The sequence below is a fragment of the Zootoca vivipara genome, chromosome 5, assembly GCF_965207765.1.
Source record: "Zootoca vivipara chromosome 5, rZooViv2.hap1.1, whole genome shotgun sequence".
In the NCBI taxonomy this organism is placed as follows: Eukaryota; Metazoa; Chordata; class Lepidosauria; order Squamata; family Lacertidae; genus Zootoca; species Zootoca vivipara.
The window spans coordinates 86,022,783-86,043,145 of record NC_142588.1 but is presented as its reverse complement, the minus strand read 5'-3'; the positions used below and the strand labels follow the sequence as shown (position 1 = coordinate 86,043,145).

At 43.0% G+C, this 20,363-nt stretch overlaps 1 long non-coding RNA gene across 1 annotated transcript; it reads right to left on the bottom strand.

Annotated features, from left to right (window-relative positions):
* Positions 1 to 12,862: 12,862 nt before the first annotated feature.
* Positions 12,863 to 17,707, bottom strand: LOC148685765 (uncharacterized). Its single transcript, XR_015949903.1, has 2 exons — positions 15,980 to 17,707; positions 12,863 to 15,937 (listed from the first exon to the last, which is right to left on the bottom strand). It is a non-coding gene; the product is annotated as an uncharacterized LOC148685765 (long non-coding RNA).
* Between the last annotated feature and the right edge of the window lie 2,656 nt (positions 17,708 to 20,363).

The following is a 20,363-nucleotide window of genomic DNA, read 5'->3' as shown; positions in this document are numbered from 1 at the left end:
GCGGGGCATGGATTAATAAAAGCAACACCATTAAAACTTTCTCTGTTCTAAAACGTTTCCCCACTACAGTGGTAGCTCTAGTTACGAACTTAATTCGTTCCGGAGGTCCGTTCTTAACCTGAAACTGTTCTTAACTAGAGGCCCAAGAAGCAGTGCCCCCATGGGTGCCCCCACCTACCTTGCTGCCTCTGCCACTGGCAGATAAGCACCACCACACATGGCACCGGCTTCCGAGATCTTGTGGCCTCTCGCTGGAAGTCCCTGTTGTTTCCAAGCATCGTCGTCACGAACTTTTATTGCGAAAGGCCGTGAGATCTTCCATCACAGCCAAATCTATTAAAATTATTTGTTACATAGAAAAAGAGGCAGCTCTCATATTAAATGTACAAATTAAGTCTCTGAGTCCCCTTTGCAGTTGACTGCTGGTTTATCTAGTTCTTTTTGCCGTAATCTTCCCAGCTGCCAGGGGATAGAGAGCTACTTTATAAGTTACATCACTCAGTAGCCATTTCCCCCTCTCCGCCCTGGTTATATTGGTTTCCTTCACGAACAGAGGTTTGATCAATCGATTTCTTGGGTCTGTATATAGTGGGCACTGCAGTAAGTAATGGCATATGTCTTCCGCATATGGTCGACCACCCAAGAAAGGAAGGCAGTGCCCATGCTGAGACCAGGCATGCACAATGATTTGCATTTCCAAGGTTTTCCTTGCCATCATGATAGCAACTACTACCACCACTACTACTAATAATAATAATAATATATTATTTATACCCCACCCATCTGGCTGGGTTTCCCTGCTTAGCTTTCTTTGAAATAAATGGTCTGCTGGGACCTCACAAATGATGGGCGTATCAACCACTCCCCTTCCTTTTAAGAGAAGTTATTCTTAAGACTCTGTTATTCTTGAAATTGCAACTCAAAGTTCTATGCCTGCTTATTTCCGTCACCTTCTTCAAATTTATAACCCAGTACAGTGGTACCTCGGTTTATGAACACAATTGGTTCCGAAAGTCTGTTCATAAACTGAAGCGTTCATAAACTGAAGCGAACTTTCCCATTAAAAGTAATGGAAAGTGGATTAATCCGTTCCAGATGGATCCGCGGCATTCGTAAACCGAAAATTCATAAACCGAGGTGTTCATAAACCGAGGTTCCACTGTAGTTCTGTAAACATAATACCTACCAGGGACCAACAAAACCTTGCTAACCTTCATGCTTTGCCAATTGCCGCAAAATCTGTCTATCCAGACAGCTCAACATTCCTGAGCAAAATCACCCCCCAACTTGCCAGCAGCTCCTTCCCAGACTTTGGGTTTCGGATATACTGTACCTGCAGTGTGTCTTGCTTTCATTGGAACTGTTCTTGCTCACTCCAGAAAAACCAAACAAAAAAACATTGGCCGCGTGGTCAAAAATACATAGGCCTCCCCCTAGTGTGCAAGAATTGCAACTGTTTTCTTGCCACGAACATGTGCTTTCTAATGTTCATTCAAGGCAAAGGACATTTTGTTTAAGATGCCTTGTGTGCAGATTTTTCCATGCTATTTAAAGCAAGCGACAATTGGATAGATTTTTTAAAACAAAAGGATTTAGAATCATAGAATTTTAGAGTTGGAAGGGTCCCCAGGATCATCTAGTCCAACCCACCGCAATGCAGGAATCTCAGCTGAAGCATCCATAACAGATGGCCATCCAATCTCTGCTTAAATACCTCCAAGGAAGGAGAGTCCACGAACTCCCGATCAAGACCATTGCCAAACACCTCTTGCTGTCATAAAGTTTTTTTCTGGATGCTTAGACGGAATCTCCTTTCTTGCAACTTGAAGTCCTACCCTCCAGAGCAGGAGAAAACAAGCTTGCTCCATCTTCCATGTGACAGCCCTTAAGATGTTTGAAGATGGCTATTGTATCTCCTCTTTTCTAAGCTAAACATACCCAGCTCCTTCAAGTGCTCCTCATAAGCATAGCTGTCAAGTTCTCCCTTTTTTTAAAGGGAAATTACCTTATGCTGAATAGGCTTCCTCGCGAGAAAAGGGAAAACTTGACAGCTATACTCATAAGGCTTAGTTTCTTGACCCTTGGTCATCTCGGTTGCCCTCCTCTGCACACACTCTAGCCTTGCTGTGGTACCCAGTATAACGCTGGAAGTCCTTGCTTTGCAGAGATATGAAGGTTCTCACATTTAATGCTTTCCTTAAAGCTGTTATCAGCTTTATCGGGTTCACAGATATAAAATTTGCCTCCAGAAATTGACACACCTGCCTGCCTTCTTAGTTACAGTGAGTCGAAGGGCTGGCACTGCCTATCAGCTCTATCTCAGTGTTGCCCTCATGGAACTCAACAGGGAGAAGGATGGGGGCAAAAATAGATTTGACAACACCTGTCATTGGCACTAGCTCCTCCTACTGTTAGACTCTTGCCTTTCTGCCCTACCGGTTTCAGTGAGTAGCAGGTGCCACCGGAAAAAAAGGATAAGCAATGTAGCCCTGAACAAGACACGGCTTACTTCCATTGTGATCTGATGTTATGTCCTGCTAATGTTCCTTCTTTCTTTCTTTTTTTAAAAAAGAAACTTTAAACACACACTTCCTTGCAACCCAGAAAAAAGATTCGCATTTAGAAGTAACAAATTAACACATTTAAAAAATTTGTCACACAACATCTCGTGCGAGAGACTAAAATTATTAGAGTCTGCAAATCAGTGTGTGATACAAAAAGAAGTTGTCAGATCTAATTCCTAGTTAAAGCAGAAACGATATATTGTGTCTTCCAAGATAAACGACAATAAATGGAACATAAATTCCAATACTAGCTAAATCAGGGCTTCTGTTGGTGGCCAATGTCTGGAGACCACAGTTTTCATTGGCTAGAACACTCCTTGCAGCAATGGTGGATCTGCTGGTGCTCGTCTCAGTGGCCACTGCTTCTTATTTCCCAGAATGCCCCTTTCTTGTGCAGAAGGCAGTTCTGGGAAATGGAAATGGTGGCTTTCAAGAAGTACACCAGTAAGAAGCAGCACTGAGAAGGTTGACAGGGGTGGGGAGATTGCCCTTGAAGCATCCACACACACATAGATAAAAAAAGTAAAGGACCCCTGACCGTTATGTCCAGTTGCAGATGACTCTGGGGTTGTGGCGCTCATTTCGCTTTACCGGCCAAGGGAGCTGACGTTTGTCCACAGACAGTTTTTCCGTGTCATGTGGCCAGCATGCATAAGCCGCTTCTGGCGAACCAGAGCAGCACACGGAAACGCCGTTTACCTTCCCGCTTGGAGCGGTACCTATTTATCTACTTGCACTTTGATGTGCTTTTGAACTGCTAGGTGGGCAGGAGCTGGGACCGAGCAACGGGAGCTCACCCCGTCACGGGGATTTGAACCGCCAACCTTCCGATTGGCAAGTTTACACCACAGCGCCACCCGTGTCTCATAGATCAACAAACACAATTGCTACCCCAAGGAAGGAAGGAAGGAAGGAAGGAAGGAAGGAAGGAAGGAAGGAAGGAAGGAAGGAAGATGAGGGGGTCCTGATTGGTGGGAAATGGGATCAGAGAAGAGGGGCTGTCCCTGGTGTGCCTCAACTTCAGCCACTTCAGTAGGGGGAGCAGGGATGCTGGCTGCTCTCCCCACGCCCGGACCTCCTAGCAGAAAAGAGTTGCATCTGATGATGGAGGCAGCTCAGGAGGAGGCAGATTCTGATCAAGTGTCTGAACCGGAGGGCGCAGCATTGTCACCTAGAACCAGATGCCACCTGCATATTTATGGTATGATAAAGTAAAATTGCATAAAGGTTTTAAAAGCCATATAATTAGGAAATCATTGTTCAATGTCTGGATTAGATATAAAGACCTATTGGAAAGAAAAACTCCTAGGTGGATCTCACCACTTGAGGCAAAGAAACCTAAAAGGACAAATATGGATGAGAATAGGTTGAAATATAAAGATATCTTAATGGAGGTGGGAAACCACTTTAAGTTAAGGCCATATGATCAATTGAAAGATAGATTGAGTGATTGGTTTCAGTACGTGCAGATAAATGAAGCATTCAAGTTAGATAAAAAAATAGGATTCCAGTCAGAAAAGTCGAAATTAGAAATGGAGTTATTAGAGACAGACCACAAGAATTTGTCTAGAATGTATAATTTGCTGCTAGAATGGCATTTGAAAGATGAGCAAACAAAATCAGTGATGATTGAATGGGCCAAGGACCTGGGACATAATGTGATGATGTCGGAGTGGGAAAAATTGTGGAAGAAGGGTATGAAATTTACGGCTTGTACTGTGTTGAAGGAAAACTTGATGAAAATGATGTATAGATGGTATTTGACGCCGGTCAAGCTGGCTAGAATGTACCACAAAAGCGACAACAAATGTTGGAAATGTAAGCAGGATGTTGGCTCATTCTACCATATGTGGTGGACATGCCCTAAGATAAAAGGCTTCTGGGAAATGATTTATAATGAATTGAAAAAGATGTTTAAAAATACATTTTTGAAAAAACCGGAAGCCTTTTTGCTTGGAATAATTGGGGAAGAAATCCCCAAAGACGATGTTAACTTGTTTATGTATGCCACCACAGCGGCTAGGATCTTAATAGCGCAATATTGGAAAAAAGAGGAATTGCCTTCGATGCAGGAATGGCAAATGAAAATGATGGATTATATGGAATTGGCAGAATTGACAGGAAGACTCCGGGACCAAACAAATGATAAAGTTCTAAAAGATTGGAAGAAATTTAAAATATATATAGGGAATATATTTGATAATTAGTTTTTGAACATCCAGGAAAATAAAGAAGTTAAGGCAATAGGGAAATAATAGAAGATTGAAAGGGAGAAAGTATGATAATGGTATAAAGATGAAATTCTTGAAAATGTTAAAGAGATTATATGATGGGTAAGAAAGATGAGTTAGAAACTGCTACAGAAGTTAATAAGTGGGAAAATCAGATAGTAGGGAATTGGGGAAGCCAGAGGACAATGAATATTAAAATGGATTGGAGATGAGATTTTTCTTTTTTGTTGTATTTTTGTATTTTTGTATTTTGATGTTGATTTTTTGTATTTGTGATGTTGTATGTGTGTTGATAAAATGTCTAATAAAAAATATATTAAAAAAAAAAATAGAACCAGATGCCACCTTCACAGATAGGCGCAGACCCACACACCCAGCAGGAGCACCGTTGCAATCCCGACATTCTTGCAATGCAAGCAAGTCATGCAAGAAAGCACACCATGCCTTGTCTTTAAAATAACAGGGCATGGAAACTGCTGGGCTATGGTTGCTGCTTCCATCCAGTTGCAAATATCTTGCCTGCATCCTGAACTCCTTGGCTCCTGAACTCTGGGCTTGCTGCCAAGCTCGTACCATTACTTGCCTGAAATAAAGATCTCTCTCTCTCTCTCTCTCTCTCTCTCTCTCTCTCTCTCTCTCTCTCTCTCTCTCTCAATGACACTTAAGAGCCTCTGTCTGGATGTATGGGCAGGAGGCAGGACAGAAGAAGCTTGGTGGTGGATAATATAGTAAAATGCCAAGCACCTGCAGAATCCTAAGGAAACTTAGCAAGCCTGTTTCTACATCTGACAGGAGGTGGGAAAATAAATGGCTAAGGCTAATGGTAATGTTCTCCAGAAGGCAGCATTAGAACTAATGGAAGGAAATGGCAAGAAGGATTTATTTTTTTTGCTAAAGATTGGGGAGAACATCCTAATGGCACACTGTGTTCATCTGTGGAACAGGCAGTCTCAGGAGGCGTTAGGCTCTCCTTTGCTGGAGGAATTTCTGCAGATGCTGGACAGCCACTCATCAAAGATGCTGCAGTTCAGTGGTGTACGAACTTTTCAGACCTGAGGGCCACATTGGCACATTCCAACCCCTCTGGGTGCCACTTGCCAGCTGACATGTGCATGCACACAGCAAACACACAGCAAATACTGGGGTCAGACTAGATGTCTACAGTCCATGTCTACAGTCTGGCAATTCTTTGATAAATGACAAGGTGCATATTTTGCTGGTTTTTAATTCTTGCCTTTGATTGGGTTGAAAAGAAAATAGCAAGCAAATTGAGACCTGAAACATGATGACCAAATCAGCTGTCTCTTATTCCATTCATAGAGAGGTCATTGATAGCTTTTATGTTCTGTTTTGTTCCCCCAAGAGATGGACATGATTTCTATTGATTTATTCACAAAATAGGCATGATTGCTTGGCTGAGTTTCCATCTCGGTGATAATCATGTGCTGACACAATAACTGACAATAAAAAGAAAAATCGCAAGGTTATCTGAACATCTGTTGATAGAATCTGGCAGGATGTGCTTTTATCTGGTTTTTAGCTTATCACTGGTTGCGTGTTCAGACCCAGAAACCTCCCCCCTAAATAAATGCACACTTGACTAAAATTTTGGTTTGGTTTTTGGGCAGAATTTAGGCCACAACTTTATTGATTACAGAAAGTGAGTGGTTGCATAGGCTCTGGTTCGACTAGCTCCCTACATCCTTGCAGGTAGCGCTGACCCAGGGCACCAGCATAGGTCAGCCAAGGGTGAACACCTGGATAAGCGGAAAGCCGGGAACAGGCTATGTCCACCACCCAGATGTCCCCCTGGACTCAGGCATGGGCACAACACCCTCTCAGGGGTCCCTGGATTCCTTTAACGGAATACCCTTCACATAGGGATGGCGAGAGCGTTCCCCCATCCCTATCACCTGAACCAGAGCCTATCCGCAACGTTACAAGTTGTGACGATTTGCTACAGCCAATCAGCCAAGTGGGGGAAATTCCTGCCGTGCCCCTGTCCCAACGACAGACGACACACGACAGCATAGCAAGGTCAAGCGTAACAAAGCCCTAAAAGTAGGGAGAGGTGGGCAGGTGTTCCGATTGCACGCAACGAAAGAGGAAGCTCTGGGTCACATACATAGGTATATCATAAAAATTCGGTCTAATCTAATTAGCAGTGTCCAAATATCTTCAGAACATCTTCAGGACTAGCTAAAGAGGACCCAGTGTTATTAATTGCTGTAGTCTACCTCCCTAAGTAGTAACACTCCTTTTAATCAGTTTTCTTTCAAACAATTGTTAAAACCTATATTTATTGCCTACTGTATTTTTAGATTATTACTGTTTTTCTTTTATTGCTTTATGTATTGCATATTTATGTGTGCTGGTCAAGAACCGTAATAAATCAATCAATCATACATAGGTATATATAGGTCCTTTGATCCATTTGGACTGTGCCCCATTGGCCAGATTGAACCCAACATCATGGGACCTATCAATCGGGTGTTGTGGCTGACCAATCTTACCCACCCACAACACAGGAGGTCGGTCTCCAGGTCTCACCGCAACATGTGCCCTCTTTGAGGGAGGACCCGGGTTTTTTTATTACTATTACTGAATGTTTTAAATAGTTGCTTTTAGCCATTCTTTTCTGATAATAGTATTTTTTAATTCTTTTTGTAAAGTGCGGTATATAAACCTGGTGAAATATATAATGGCCATCGTGGCATCCAGGAATATGGTGTCCTGGATTTCGGCTTCAAAGTGTTGGCGTGTATGGAAGAGGAGTCTCCCAACAACCTTTAACACCCTTAACAAACTACATTTCCCAGGATTCCCTAGGGGGAAACCACAACTCTTTAAAGTGGTATGATGCTACTTTAAATGCACAGAGCAGATGAGGCCAGAATTTGAGCAAGGTTAAGAAAAGACAAGCACAAGTTCTAGTACTGATCCTTGACAGGACCCTTCAGATTATTACAGTTTTCCTCATAATGAGGTTACTGCCAATCTACCCACCATGTGTGTTCATGAACTGCTGCCGCTGACGTGATTTACACTTTGGCATGCATTCCCCCAACGCTTTGACCAAGAAGACCTTGTCTTCATCCGGGAAAATCAGGGGGGATTATTTCCAAACCAGACATTCGTGAACATTATATTGATTTATGGGAGGACCTCCACCAGCCTCAAACCTTTTGCCGCCAGAGCTCTCGTAACACCTTTAATGGCTGTAGCTACATAACAGATAGGGCTTTCGGAAGCCTGGGCTCATCAATCAAGCCCATTGCTCTTTTCCTAGGCAAATGCTGAAGGATTTACCAGGCTCTTATGATACTCACACCTTGAAAACCTCCGGGCATGATTTAAAAGCCCTCGCAGTGTAGTAATTAACGCCGAACCTCCAAGCAAATGTGGCTCAAGGAGAAAATAATATTTCAAGGTTTTTATCACTTAGAAGGCGGGGGAGGGGTAATAATTAATCCGTGGCAAGTGCAGAGTTAAAACACACACACACCCTCTAACTCAAAATGTTCTTATGCAATTGCATCTCCAAAGCTTTTCATTACTAAACTAATAATTACAGCTATAATTAGATATTAGAAGTTCCCAGATCGTTAAAGAACATGTAGCTATTCCAAAAAAAGAAAAGAAAAAGGCGAAACAGTCAGCAAATTGTACTGTAGAGGAAACTCATCCAATTTTAACTATGTTTGGCTGTGTCTTTCTTTCTCTCTCTTCTTGTTGTTGTTGTTTAGTCCAGTGTTTCTCAACCTTTTTTGGGCCAAGGCACACTTGTTCCATGAAAAAAATCACGAGGCACACCACCATTAAAAAAGTTAAAAAATTTAACTCTGTGCCGCCCTATATTGACTATATAATTATGACTGTAAGAAACACTTGCCAATTGCTGTGTTGGTTGCAATCTCCTGTAATAAGGCTTCACAAGCCGCTGATTTCTCTGCCAGCACAATCCTTTGCTCAGCAAGTTTCAGGTTGAGCTCATCCAGCCAGCTTCTTTAAGTTTGTCTAAAACCACCCTCCCGTGGTGGTGGCTGTTGAGAGCTGCACTCGCTCCGCGTCGTGACCCGGCCGGCTTCCTTTCCGGCGGGTCAGTGTTGATTATTGGCGGCCGCCAGGCACGTGACAATGCAAATCGCCCTTCTCATCGCCGCACGTCACGGCACACCAGCCAGCGTCTCACGGCACACTAGTGTGCCGCGGAACAGCGGTTGAGAAACGCTTGTTTAGTCGTTTAGTCGTGTCCGACTCTTCGTGACCCAATGGACCATAGCATGCCAGGCACTCCTGTCTTGCACTGCCTCCCGCAGTTTGGTCAAACTCATGTTCGTAGCTTCGAGAACACTGTCCAACCATCTCATCCTCTGTCGTCCCCTTCTCCTTGTGCCCTCTCTCTTCTTAGCAGGACTCAAATGTACAACAAGTCTTGATCTGGTAACCTGAGCGATAACCAGACAAGCCACTGAGCCACCATCCTGTTCTGGCAGAAGGAAGAATCCCAGCAGTATTGGCTCAGGAAACCTCCTTGCTGCAAATTGTGAGAACAGGTCAAGTGATATTCCCAGACCTCTATGAAATGTTCTCCCTATCCATTTGAGGGGGACAAACCCTCCAACATTTCTCTGCTGAAAATAGGGACATCCTATTCCATCCCATCCAACGTTTCTCCGATGAAGATAGGGACATCCAAAGGGAAAGTGGGATGGTCCGGGATCAAACCAGAAACTAGGATGGCTCCTGTTCCTGAAAAGTGGGACACTTGGAGGGTCTGATGTCGGTGATGGGTGGGACCAGGGCTAAAAATAAACACCCAGGACCCAAAGCAATGCCTGGGGAGAAGCGATACTACAGCCTAGGGAGAGGGAATATTCCAAGGGCCATATAGAAATATCTAGAGGACTGCAGTTCTCCCCCCCCCCCCCGCTGCCAGCAGTATTGCCCATGGCTTCTCACAAAGAATCTTGGGAACTGTTGTCTATTAAGGGTGCTGAGAATTGTTAGGGGGCTCCTAGTCCCCTCACAAACCTACAATTCCCAGTGTGGTTTCACAATCAATTTCTCTTCCCAGGGAACTCTGGGAATTGTAGCTCTGTGAGGCAAACAGTGGCCTCCTAACAACTTTCACAATCGTTTATCAAACTACAGCTCCCAGGATGTCTGGCCAGAAAGCCATGCCTGATAGTGGCCGAACAGCACTTCAAATAGAAAGTGCACATGTGCATAATATTCATGTTTCCAACCCAACCTGGAAAAGCTGGGTATAAATTTTTTTTAAAAAAATCTGAGACGACTCAAATGTTTGAACTGCTCACAAGACAGCATCCCAAGAGGTGATTCAATGGTGGTCGCAAGACTTGGGCATGTCCAATGGGAGTGTTGACTTGCTATCTTTGAAATGCCAAATAAAAAATGCCTTTCAAAAATCCCTGGGGCTCCAAAAAACTTGTCGCATGCTGTTTTTGAGAAACACAGCCCCAGAGCCCGTTTGAGCACAAAGAACAAATTGGGCATTATTTGGGGGGGTCCAAACTTTGGGGTCCAAGCCATTAAGTGACCATTGGCTAAGCTGGCTGGGGCTAATGGGAGCTGTGGTCCAACAGAGGCTGGGGCACCAAGGTTGAAGACCTTTAGATTCCAGAAGAACGACACAAGGCTTCAAGAATGTTTGTAAGAAAGATAAATCAAATGCAGCAGCAATAATAATAAAAGCAACAGAATCAAAGGTTTTATTGAAGCCAACAGTCATAGATATTTATTAGCAATGCTTGTCAAGGTCTGCTGGCAATGACTTTTAATTCACCCAATTAATCTGATTTCCGCATGATAAAAAGAAAACATTTTTTCTATCCCTTCTCTGTAACGGATGAGCCATAAGTCAAAATTAAAATATGATTATCTGCTGCAAGGTTCAGAGAGTCCTTTCAAAGTTTCATTATTTACAATCTTCATTCCCCCTTTTCGCAAGGGTGGGGAGAAGATGTTTCACTTCATATAAATTATGACTTTAGCTACAGTTAACTGTTTCCTTGCCTGTTAACCAGCTGCAAATGATGATGAAAGTGATGATGATGATTAAAATGACTCAAACGTGATCAATGGGTGCATGATTCCAAAGGCATTCCTGAGATGGAGTTCTTTGAGGCTGCCTCTGGAATAGTGCAGGTTAATCCAGGTTATCAGTTGGAATGGGGCTTTCCATGGGGTCACAGACATCTTCCTCTGGAGAGGTCTCCTCAGATTTCGGTCACCCCTCATTCATTTGGGTGGGGTGGGGTTAGGGGTCGTCACCTGAACTTCAACTTTCATTTGTGGAGAACAATGTAAGTGGAATTTTCCTTCTTTTTTTGCAAAAGTTGGGAAACTATCCATGGCCGGCCAAAAGTTCTCTTCATTTAAGTGGAGTGCCAGTGTGGACAGTCACCAGTCTACCCCTCTGCCAGCTTAAAAAAGAAGAAGTTAGGTTTAAATCTGAGATTCATTCAACAAAATCTGAAGTTTTGGGTGTATTGAACTCCACAGTGCCGGCAATGTGACGCTTATAATGCCTCTTTGAGGAGTATCGTATGGGAGTGCCCTGCTGTGTCTACTTTTGGATCAGCGCGTGTTGCTTGCATCCACTTTGCATTGGAAAAATCTTTGATATATGGAGATGTTCACACACTCAAAAACAATATCCGTGTGGTGTGGGGACTATCAGATGAACAATGGGAGTGAACTTTTGTGGCTGCAAAGAGACAGATCCTTCAATGTTTGAAGGATGAAGACCCACTGGCCCGAAAATCTTAAAAATCATAGAATCATAGAATATTCGAACGATTATCTTATTTTATCATCAATCTCATTTGGATATCTCTATGGACGTATGGACTCCTTAAATTAATGTATGTGTTTAAAATTAGGATTGATGGATGATCAATCTTATTGTTAATGTGAACTGGTTTTTAAATTGTTTCTTTTTATTTGATGCGCTCTCTCTCTCTCTCTCTCTCTCTCCCTACTGCTCTGCTCAGACCAACCACCCATCAACACAGTATCTTCTGCTCTCTCACCCATTATCTTTAATTGAACTTTGTGCTAAACAGGCTTGCATGAAGGGGGTGGGGAGATCGTACCTTTTAAATCCAGCCAAGCTGTCATTTCTGTTAGCATTCTTGTCAAAAGAGAGGGGGGGGAAAGTAATGGGGGTTATGGCTCAGCTAATGTAAGCAGTGAACCGTCTGCTAGCTGCCAGCTTACATTTTTAAATAAATGTCAACATTCATCTGAAAAGTTTAAATACATTTTTTTTAAAGAACAGGGGGAGGAAAATCCTATTTGGCGAGCCAAAGCCTTTCAATTAATTTACTGAACTGCAGACAGGAGTTGTTGGGTGGTTTGAGGAATCCAAAAATAGATGCTGAAGAAACATCAAGGGTGAAGTCCTAACCACATCTACCCAAGCTGGTTCAGTGAAGAGGCACTGAACAGGCCAGTTGCTATCATGTGATGGCTGCAGGGTTAAAGAATCGTGGAAATGGAGAGTTGGAATGGACCCCGTAGGGTTGCCATATCTTGAAGAGCAAAGAAGAGGACACATTTGCCAACTTCTACTTTTAACTATGGATCGCCACGGCATCTCTCATTCTACATACCCATGAAAAAGAGGACGTGTCCTGGAAAAAGAGGACATATGGCAACCTCGGGCTAAGGGTGATCTAGTCCAACCCCCCTGCAATGCAGCAATCTCAAAGCATCCATGACAGATGGCCATCCAACCTCTACTTAAAAACCTCCAAGGAAAGAGAGTCTACCACCTCCCAAGGGAGTCCGTTCCACTCTTGAACAGCTCTCACCATCAGAAAGTTCTTCCTAATTTTTAGTCAGAATCTCCTTTCTTGTATCTTAAATCCACTGGTTCAGGTCCTAAAGAGGTTTTCTGCACTGGTCCAGTAAAAACGCTTTTGCTGCGCTATACAGACCAGAAACAGTTCTCTTTGCAGAGCTTTAAGCACAGCGGCTGGATTCTTCTTGTTGTAGAATTCTTGTAGCTTTGCAGCAGAAAACGACTCACCAAAGCTCAACTTTTGAAGACAGCTTTATTTTAGAAAAATAACAGAAACACCTCCAGAGCTTTCAGACATGACTGCTCCACACCCCACAGGCAAACAAAACAAACGCTCTATATATACTGAGCATCTTAACGACTTAACAACTTAAATCACATGACCTTGCTAATTTGCCAGCGTCTTAGGTTTAAAGTCCTAACACCCCCTCTCGCTGGCAAAATATAAACAGTTCTACAAAGTTATTTCAGACCCAATTCTTCACAAAATTCTTCATGACGCTGAAACCCAAGCGGTTTTGTAAATCCATCAGCTAAATTTTCATGACTTGGACAGTAACTTAATTTAACAATTCCCGCTCTCACTGTTTGACAAACATTTTGAAATCTGATATCCAAATGTTTTGTACGACCTTTAAATTGACCATTCTGTGCTAATTTAAGACATGGCTGATTATCACCCCATATATTGATGGGCGTGATGGACTTTTCACACATCTCTTGTGCCAGACATTTGTAAAATTCTAGATCTCTACATAATTCAGATAAGGCACAGAATTCGGCTTCTGTCGACGATAAAGTAATTAGGTTTTGCTTCTTCGAACGCCATCCAACCAGAGAGTTTCCAAATTTTACTACACAGCCAGACACTGATTTTCTATCCCTTAAATTTGCCCAATCGCTATCTGCCCAGCAAGTAAGCTGTGCTTGCCCTTCAGAAGACAATTCAAGGCAAAAATCTTTGGTGTATTGTAAATATCTTAAGACTCTTTGAATTCCTTTCCATGCATTTACACTAGGTTTTGAAGCTTCCCTGCTGAGTAAGTTAACAGCGTAAGCAATGTCTGGCCTACTCCATTGCGAAAGGTACAATAAGCTTCCCAGAGCTGATTGAAAGATTTCAGGACGTTTGAACTCAGCACTATCCTTGAATTCACTTTCTTTTACAAAACCCATTTCCATAGGTGTTCTAACACCTGCACACTCTGCCATGCCAAACTTTCCCAACATTTGCAATATTTTGCCTTTTTGATTCAGCAAGAAACTGCCATTTTTGGTCCTATCTATCTGAACACCAAGATAGACCTTTACAGCACCGAGATTCTTAATTTTGAAGTGTTTACTTAACTCCTTGGCCAGCTTTTCCACCTGCTTTTGTGTCTTTGAAGTATAAATCAGGTCATCTACATAAACAAGCAAAGATTCTTGAGTGTCTCCTGAACCTCTGAAATATAAGCAGTTGTCAGCTTTACTCCTGCTAAAGCCAATGCTTACCAAAACATCATTTAGAAATTCATTCCAATTATGAGCTGACTGTTTGAGTCCATAAATAGACTTGTGTAACTTCCAAACTTGATTTGACCTAACACCTTTCAATCCTGGCGGTAGCTCCATATAAAGTTCTTCAGCTAGACCTGAATGAAGATAAGCAGTTGAGACATCAAAGTGATTCACGTTGAATCCTCTCTGAGCAGCAACCGCTAGGAGTACACGTAGAGTTTCGCTCCTTGAAGTGGGCGCATAAATTTCGGAGTAGTGTACCCCTTTACTTTGTGAAAAACCCCGAGCTACAAGCCTCGCTTTGTACTCTGGTTTCCCTGTTACTGTTGTCTTTATTCTATACACCCACCGGCAACTTATTGCCTTGGTACCTTCTGGCAGTTTGGAGATGGAAAATACACCAAGCTCCTTCATAGAATTCAACTCTTTCTGCATGGCCTCGTGCCACCTACTGGCCTCCTCCTTGGGTAATTGCTCTACCTCCTCAAAACTTTCAGGTTCGCAATCCGCCAATCCTACCCAAACACTAATGGCTTGATACCTTTCTGGAGGTTTTCCTTTGTTGGTACGCTTGGAACGCCTTGGCAGCTCCTGCGATGCTCCATCAGTTGCCCCCTCTGACCCAGAATCACTGGTTGTCACCTGTTTGTCACTAGCAGTTGAAGGACTTTCTGATTCTGACTTTACTCGTCTCCCTTACTGTACAGGTAAACCTACTGGGCTAGACGATTCTGACTTTTCAAACTTGTGTGAACTAGAAGGTTTCTCACCCTCATCCTCAGGCTCAGATTCCTCAGCCTGTTCTGGAACTAATTCTCGCCTTGGGACCTGTGTCTGATCTTTTTCATTTGACACATCAAATAGTATGTCAGAATTACCATGGATTCTATTCCAACCATCTTGTTCACAAAATTCAGCACTTCTGCTGATTGTGTTTTTTGTTTGATTACCTCCTACATTTACAAATCTCCAACCTTTTGTGTTTGCTTGATAACCACAGAAAATCATTTCTTTAGATCTGGGATCACCTTTCTTGCGTTGTGCCCTAGGCACCAGCACATAAGCACGACATCCAAAAACTCTTAGATGGTCAATTTTTGGTTTCTTACCAAACAACATGAAGTAAGGAGTGTTGCCTACTGTGCTGTTGTACACTCTATTAAAAGAATAATTCGCATACAGCGCAGCCTCTGCCCAAAAACGCTGTGGTAATCCAGAATCAAACAGTAAAGCAGCAATGGCTTCTTGCAATGTTCGGAATTTTCTTTCCGCAACTGAGTTCTCCTGTGGTGAATAGGGATTGGTAAGTCTATGGACTATACCTTTCCGTTTTAACCATGTCGCTAGCGTGTGGTTCACATACTCCCCACCACGATCCGATTGTATCTTGCGCACCCTAGTGTCAAATTTACACTCTACTTCTTCAATCCAATCCATCAGAATTGATGCTGCTTGCGATTTTTCTTTCAGAAAGAAAACCCAACTGGCCCTTGAAAAATCATCCACTAAAATTTGCATAAATCTCGCACCTCCAAGGGACTTGACCGGAAAGGGGCCACACACATCTGTGTGTACTAGCTCAAAGGGTTTCTTGCTTACTCTATCAGATCTAGGGTAGTTACATGTCTTAACCTTAGAGTGTTTACAAGCACAACAATCCAAAAAATTCGAACAGGGTTTAAGGTTACACCCCTCAGCTAAATCTGGCATCTTGCTTACATACTTAAAGCATATATGAGCTAACCTTCTATGTAGTAAATGTGCACAACCTGTATGAGGAGCCTTATTTACACATTTAGCTTGTGCTTCACCTGTTGAACAGCTGCCTGCTGCCAACTGCTCTTGAGCTTCACCTGTTGAACAGCTGCCTGCTGCCAACTGCTCTTCATCCAAAACAAAAAGCCCTTCCTCACAGGGAATTTTAACTAGCTCCTTCCCCTGTTTTGAAATAGTGCGCACATCTTTTTCAAACTCAACCTTAAAACCACTTTTTACCAGGCATGACACACTCAAAAGTCCATTCTTCATTCCTGGAAGAACAAAAACAGGAAGGTTAGTTTGCAAACAATTAACATAAATGGTGCCTTTAAGGTTCATTTCTCGTTTGCTATTGTCTGCTATAGTCACAGTTTTTGCAACTGGTAAAGTCTTGCAGTTCCTAAGACTGCCACAAGATGTCGCCGGTATTAAACTGTGCGAAGCCCCACTGTCAATTACCCATTTCAAGGTTTGTGGGTTCCTTTTAGAGTTCTGTTGTGCTACCATTGCAAACAGTCCCTTATTAGCACATTTCCCCCCTCTGGTTCGTTGACTCTTGTAGTTCTCACGTCGTTTTCCTCCGTAGCTCTGGAAACTGGCCTTGGGCTGCTGAAATTCCTGTTGCTTTTCTGGGCACTTTGCTATTAGATGAAATCTGCTTCCACATCGAAAACACGACTTGCTGGCCATAGCAGACACTTGTGAGACTTCCTTACAGCTCTGCCTGCCAGTTCCCCCACACTGGGAATTCACCTTCTCTCTGGGCGTGGCTCTATGGTGAATACGCTTAAGGGCTTCCCAAATTTCAAATGCAGACCTTAAGCCTTCCACATGGGGCAGTTGAGAGTCATCTATCGATACCATTAACATGCATCTAGCTTTAGTATCCATTTTATCATGTTCTTTATTCTGAGCATGTGCAGCAGCCTGTTGCTCTGCTGTGGCATCTGCTGCAACAGCCACAATTGGCTTTCGCCTCTGGACATAGTCCGCCCAAACTTCTTTGGCTTCCAACCAGACTTGAGCCCTCTTAGACCACTGCACATAATTAGCAGAGTTCAGCTTTGGAAAGGGAACCTGGAAATTTTCTGCTGCCATTATTGGGGTCTATTGCCACCCCCTCTGAGTGCCCTTGCTTCTCTTCCCCCTTGGGATTTACTTTACTCACTTTTCAGGCGCTTCGAGCCTTCTCTGAAGCCTTTTAAACTTTTCCCCTCCGTGTCTTTTCACTAGCAATCTGCCACCGTCTTGTGTTTATTGGCAAAAAAACACAACGGGAGATCAAACTAGCCTTTTGCAGTTAATTAAAGCTGTAAGCCTTCACTTACGCAGCTCTCTCGGTTCCTCCCTTGTTTTATGGCTTGATTTATGACCAAGCAGGTCTTCTCACATCCGAAGCCACTTTCACTGCCTCTGCACATGATACAGCAATCAGCACATGAGAGTCCACAGCATTAGAATCCAAAACATAACTCAGTCCATAACCTAAAGAGGTTTTCTGCACTGGTCCAGTAAAAACGCTTTTGCTGCGCTATACAGACCAGAAACAGTTCTCTTTGCAGAGCTTTAAGCACAGCGGCTGGATTCTTCTTGTTGTAGAATTCTTGTAGCTTTGCAGCAGAAAACGACTCACCAAAGCTCAACTTTTGAAGACAGCTTTATTTTAGAAAAATAACAGAAACACCTCCAGAGCTTTCAGACATGACTGCTCCACACCCCACAGGCAAACAAAACAAACGCTCTATATATACTGAGCATCTTAACGACTTAACAACTTAAATCACATGACCTTGCTAATTTGCCAGCGTCTTAGGTTTAAAGTCCTAACAGGTCCTACCTTCCAGAACAGGAGAAAAGAAGCTCGCTTCATCTTCCATGTGACAGTCTTTTAGAGATTTGAAGATATCTGCTCTCAGTCTCCTCTTTTCCAGGCTAAACATACCCAATTCCCTCAACCATTCCTCATAAGGCTTTCAGACCCTTTCAGAGTGGCTGGAGAAGCCCAGCCAGATGGGCAGGGTATAAATAATAAATTAATAATAATAATAATAATAATAATAATAATAATAATAATAATAATATTGATTGCCTTCCTCTGCATACATTCCATATCTATATCCTTCTAAAATTGTACTTCCCAGAACTAGACGCAGTACTCCAGCTCTGACCAAGGCAGAATAGAATGGTTCTATGACTTCCTTGATTGAGAAACTATACTACTGTTGATACAGCCTAGAATAGAATTAGCTTTTTTGCTGCTGTTACATCACACTGTTGACTTACGTTAAGCTTGTGGTCTCCTAAGACTCCTAGATCATTTTCACTCCTAGATCTTGTGTTTTTATTTTGTGAGTCACACTGAGATCTTTTGACGAAGGGCGGTATATAAATCTAATAAATAATAGTAAGTGTGGCCAGGCTGTGAGGCCCCAAGAGTGTTTCCATGGAAGGCAGGTAGCAATCTATAGAGTTCAACCCTTGACTGAGCCCTTATATTCCCCAAGCAGAGTTTGAGGGCTGTCGGAGCTCCAGTCCTCACCTAATGTTGCAGGGAATTTAAAGGGGAGGTGCTTCTGGGCAAGTGAGCCTAGAACCTGTTGCTCTGTATTTTAATCTTTGTTGGAAGCTGCCCAGAGTGGCTGGGGAAACCCAGCCAGATGGGTGGGGTACAAATAATAAATTATTATCATCATCATCATCATCATCATCATCATCATCATCATCGGGGATGCTCCAGAACTTCTCCTCAGCCTATTTCTCTCAGGATACTTGAATTATGAATTGTTCTTCTTTCTGACAGGAAAATGGCGCCGCTCAGAGGAGGAGCCACTCAGTGACTGAGAGAGTGGCAGAGGCTGGATCACGACCTCTTCTTCAGCATTTTGCTGCAATTGCTCTTATTGAAATTCTAGGTGCATGAAGGGTGTAGGGATGCATGATATAGCGGTCTAATTAACCATTATTTTCTTCTTGCAACTTATTGAGGTTTTCTAGGCATCAAGCCATAATTTCCCCCAGTTGTCTTTCTTTCCCTCCCTGATTCTCTTTGTCATTTCTAATTTTTATTGAAGAGTAACGGCCCTGACAGGCCAAGACACATTTTGCTATGTGCCAGTAAGCACTGAACAGCAGAGTCTCCCCCACAGCTCATCTCTCCCACACTCCCCCCACACCTGAAGCAACGACTAGATTACAGACCTTTTTACCTGGAAGGTGAGGCTTTGGATACAAGAATTAGATTGGTGATTTGTTTACACTAAGCTTTTCTCACCCTGCCCCATTTATCCTGCCAAAAGGAACCTCCCAAGCCCTCTGATGTTTCCCCACTTTTCGACAATAAATCTCCACATTTGTTTTTTCAGCCTGATGCGGGTGTAAGCTGTATTTGTGGAAGATGGTATTTACATCGGCAGCTATTGCTGCAAGGATTCAAAATACTTTCTCAACACAAGGCATAATTTGTGTTGGGGATGCACCAGGCTTAGGACCCAGAATGATCCTTCAGAGGACTTGTGAAGCAACACTAAAAAAAAGTGCCTCTGGATGGGACATGGAAATGTGGAAAGAAGGGCAATTTCATATCCTATATTCATATCCTATAACCAAGATGATCAGGGGTCTGGAAGCCAAGCCTTATGAGGAATTTTTGAAGGTGCTGAGTATGTTTAGAAAAGAGGAGACAGAGAGGAGATATGATAGCCATCTTCAAATATCTCAAGGGCTGTCACATGGAAGAGGGAGCAAGCTTGTTTTCTCCTGCACCAGAGAGTAGGACTCGAAACCAATGGCTTTGAGTTATATGAAAGAAGATTCTGACTAAACATCAGGAGGAACTTTCTGACAGTAAGAGCTGTTTGACAGTGGAATGGTCTCCCTCGGGAGGCAGTGGACTCTCCTTCCTTGGAGGTTTTTAAGCAGAGCTTGGATAGCCATCTGTCATGGATGCTTTAGTTGAGATTCCTGCATTGCAAGGGGTTGAACTAGATGTCCCTTGGAGTCATCTACAATTCTATGCTTCTTTGATACTATGATTCTATTCTACAAATGGAAGAGTCCGTCTTTGGAGCTGAAGTCAAATCACTGGAAGGTTACAGGGCCTGCTGTGGCTGTAGAGACTGATATGGAAGAGGCCTGTTTCCTTGCATCTGGGGCAGATGAAGATGACTGGTTGTGCACCCTGGCGTTTCTTCCCTCTGTGCTCCTCCCAGTTGTCATTGCTCTTCACAACCTGACTGGTTGTCTTCAGGCACTGTGGTCATCTGCAAGCCTTCACGTCATGTTTGCAGACATCTTTGTAACACAGAGTAGAGGCAATCCTTGGGGATCCTGCCATCTTCGATTCTGCAAATGAAAAGAATCCAAGAGCTCTGGCCAGGTAGTGGAATAATTTTTAGAAAGTTTTAAGTTGAGAATAATAAGACAAATTCCAGTAGTAATCCAGTTTTTTTAGAAATCCAGGACAAGGCCCTGTTTCGGTTT